The following is a 4647-nucleotide window of genomic DNA, read 5'->3' as shown; positions in this document are numbered from 1 at the left end:
AATGTCTCTGCGCGTAAACTTTAGCTTCTTGTTTTAATTTGACACCGAAAAACTGTAAAGTACTTTGCAATAAGTTGAAAATTTAATTTATTCAGCATACATTAAAGGTCTTAAAACATAAACACGTTTATGTTTTGATTTCCTAAAATTTGCCGCGAAGTTATGATAACCAAAAACGATTTGTATTTTGTTTATAGAACATAGCCATTAACACGTAAATAAAAATCAAAGATTTTAATTTTAGTTTCATAATATGATGTTATATTTTTTATTTTATTATAAATTTTTTTAAATTACAAATAAAAAAACTTCTAAATAATTTTTTAAAAAAATAAGAGAAACTTTTTAGCCCATTTTACCCTATTTTAAGCTGAACTCCAATTGTATTTCATTATATATATATTTTTAAATATATATGTCTTTTATTTATACAAAAAACTGATATTTAATATTTACTTAGAAATAATAATATTTTAAATAATAAAAGTCTCAATCGAATATATCTGAGCTTCTCTGGTTGGGTAGCACCGGCTTATAATAAGCCAGTGTTTATTATTATTATTACTACATTCTGAATGTCTTAACAATATAATCGTCGTAAAAAGGGGGCTCAAAAGTAGTTTTGCACCAACACATTTTTATCATCTCCAGGACCCTGGGCTTATATAAAATATGTACGCATGATTTGGTAAAAACACGAATTTTAATGTTATTTTGTAATAAAATAATTTTTTAGTTTCTTATTCAAGATAACTCTACCACTAATAAATAATAATATAATGCTTCTTTACGATATCTTTGTATATTTTATTAAACATTTCATATTTTAATTGTAGAATTAACTACCATTTTTATTGTATTATCTTTGCAAAATTAAAGCATATAGACAATAAATAGCTATTATTAATTTGTATTTTGCGTGTTTTCTTTTGCATATTAATTTATAGTGGGGCCCAGTACCTTTAGGCATGGCAGCTATATATATATATATATATATATGTATATATATATATATATATATATATATATATATATTGATATATATATATATATTGATATATATATATATATATATATATATATTGATATATATATATATATATATATATATATATATATATATATATATATATATACTGATATATATATTGATATATATATACTGATATATATATTGATATATATATATATATATATATATATATATATATATATATATATATATATATATATATATGACAATATATAAATTAGTAAAAACACTTCTCTAATTTTTAGTTGCCTTCAACATCATGTTTCTCCATGTGTTGGTTTATCAGGAAGAATGTCTAAACATCAAAAGTTTTAAATTATTGAAAAATTATTTCACAGGAAGTTGGGAATTGTTATAATTAATTATGTAATAACTGTAGTATTTTGCAACCAGGAAGTTGCATCAACTATTTTAGATAATTAAAAAATCATGAGAAGGTTTCTTAAGAATTAGGATAATTTTTGACTGGTTATTTGTTTTAATAGTTTTTTAAAAGGAACTTATTTTTATGTCTGCATTAGAGATTAAGTCAGATTTTTTATTCAGTACAATACAATATATATATATATATATATATATATATATATATATATATATATACATATATATATAAATATATATATATATATAAAAGTGTATATATGTAAATAAAGAAAATATCTTTATATAATTAGGTATAATATAAATTGTGTATAAACTAGAGCTATGTAGCATCTATGTTACAGTTACCTGCAGTATCAGGAGTTAGCTAAATGCTAATGTTTATAATAAAATAAAATATTGCAAAAAAAAACCCAATGATAATCTTTAATACATCCACACATCTTCTAATCACCCACCACAAATTATCAAACACTTACCTACTTCAATATGCAACAGATTTTCGCAAAATTCCTCAAACGAAGTTATATTTAATCAATTTAAAAACGAATATGAGAAAGCACTAAAAAATAGCGGATACAAAAACTGCTCCTTTAAACATCAAATCAAACAAAAAATACCCCAAAAAATTCGTATATGCAGTATCATATTGGTTTAACCCTATTTAATAAAAAAGGTCTCCACAAATGTCGCTAAAATGTTTTTAAAATTAATAGAAATAAACTTCTCTAAAACACACAATTTATACAACAAAAACACTTTAAAAGTAAGCTACAGCTGCACTGAAATTATCAAAAAAATTATAAAAAAACCACAACAAAAAAATTATCTTCCCTGGAATTGAAAATAATGACTCAAAATGCAATTGTCAAAATACAGCAGAATGCTCCCTGAATGGTACGTGCAAATCCACAAATATTATTTTCAAGTGCATCCTCGCAGCTAAAAACAAACCGAACAAAGTTTATATTGGATTAACGGAAGGTGTGTAACATATATATTATAAATATTTATATATATATACATGATTTTAAAGTCTTTACCCAGTGGGCACGGTACGTTTTTAAAACGTTCTTTAAACCTAATAAAAACGTCCAAAGAACGTTTTAAAAACGTACTGTGCCCACTTGGTAATGTTGACGATTACCCAGTGGGCACAGTACGTTTTGAAAACGTTCTTTGCAAATACGACTTAACGTTAACCTTCATACCATTTACTAAAAGCTATTTAAGTATTTGTAATTCAAACTCTTGTAATTAGTACTTTTAATAATATTTACGCTGTTAATTTTAAAACTCTTATCTAAACACAATATTTTATGTCTTCGCGTAGGAAGCTTTACGTGTGTGAGTTTTTTTTCTGATGTGTGTTTATTGCAAATAAGTTGCTGCATGAAAAGTGTAACAAATAGAGTTAACTTATTTGACATACATAGCTCCCCATTTTAAGGGTCCTTATTTGCTTTGCAAATAAATATAGCTTTAATGTAAGGGTGTAAATATTTTAATAGACTTAAATTTTTAAAAAACCCGGGACAAATGTTGGATTTGTATTTCATTAATGAGGTATGATGAGAGTAATATAACTTAGTTAATTTCAATTAAAAATTGGCCAAAATAAGTAATCGTTTTAATCACCAGTGAATCAAGTACATCTCCGCCAAAATGTCTCGCGGTAGTCATCTATATAAGAGATACTTATATTAAGTGTTTGTAAATTAGCGTATCTAACATAGTGAAGAGACAATTTTTTTTTAAAGGTGGTTCACCTATTAAAAATAAAAAAAAAAACTGGCGTAAAAAGCTCCGTCTACACAATTTTTAAAAAATAATATTATAAAATAATTTTTTATATTATCTTTAATTAAAATATTTTTTATTAAAAAGATAATATAAAAATGAAAAACAAAATTTGAAATAAATTTTCATCGATTATTCATACTTTTTTTGTGCACTTTAGTGTTAAAAAATGAAAATTTCATTGTATGATTACTAAAAAAGTTCATAATAGTTGTTACCAAAAATATCCTTACTGGTTATAAACTACCAGATATTTAATTTGTTCCTTGCTTTATATAAATATAAGCTCCCATATAATATTATTGCATTTTTTGTACAGATTGCACTAGAAATTAACGTTATTACATAAAATAATTAAAAAAAATTTATTTGCTATCATCATTATTATATATCCAAGACATAAATTAATTTTTTAATTATAATAAACAAACTGTGTTTTTTTTTTTTTTAGATGCCCCAAGAAGCCCTAACGGTTTTGTCACAGAGCACCGCGGAAGTGCATTTAACCAGAAAGTTCACGCCTCCTTCCTTACGGTGACGCGAAAATTTATCCAGAGCTCTTTTCGAACCGGGATCTCCTGCTTATAAAGCAAGCGCTCTACCTACTGCGCCACGGCCGCATATCATACCATTACTTTATTCGTAAAATAAGATTATTTACGTTATAGATATACGTTATAGATTACTCTTACTTTACGTCCTTGCTTTAATGAAAATTTCCCATTTATGAATAAGTACTTTTGTTTTGTATTTTTTAAATAGATATTATATCAGCTTGTGTGAAACCATAATCTTAATCAGTTAAAGATTGAATTAAGTGAATCGACAACTTTTCAGTTTCAACTGATAAAGCTCGTCCACTTTCATGTTAAACTGTGGTTTTACTTTTCTTACTGTCAATCGATTTTTGGTACATTGAACTTTAATACTTACTTTCTTAATGGTATTAATGATGTTACGAAGTACTTTTAACGTCATCTTCGCTTTTTTGGTTTTTAATTTTGAAACATCTTAACAATTATTAACATTAACAATATAAAAGTTAGTTTACCCAAAGACATTAAAATTGATTATTAAATAACAATTGTTTTAAAGTAGATGAAGATTTAATATATTAAATTGCTTTTTTAAAAAACTGTTTAATGACACTTATATATTATTTAAATAAAGTACTTTATTAAATACATTATACCTTTATAATATGTTATTTAGCTAAAAAGAAAAAAAAAGAAAGTCAGACATCAAACAAAAGTGAATACACTTTTTGCTCGACCTTTGGTAAGGTAAACAACGTATAATGTAAGTTATCCCGAGGTAGCTAAAAGTATTTAAGGTTTTACACCGCAAGTTGTTAAATAACAAAAATGTAATTGTTTATAAATGTAATTGCATTCCGCTTGACAAAAAGCCTAATTAATCAGTCGTTTACTCTT

Source organism: Hydra vulgaris, chromosome 08 (assembly GCF_038396675.1).
Source record: "Hydra vulgaris chromosome 08, alternate assembly HydraT2T_AEP".
Classification (NCBI taxonomy): Eukaryota; Metazoa; Cnidaria; class Hydrozoa; order Anthoathecata; family Hydridae; genus Hydra; species Hydra vulgaris.
The sequence above is the reverse complement of the archived record's forward strand: the minus strand, read 5'-3'. Positions refer to the sequence as shown.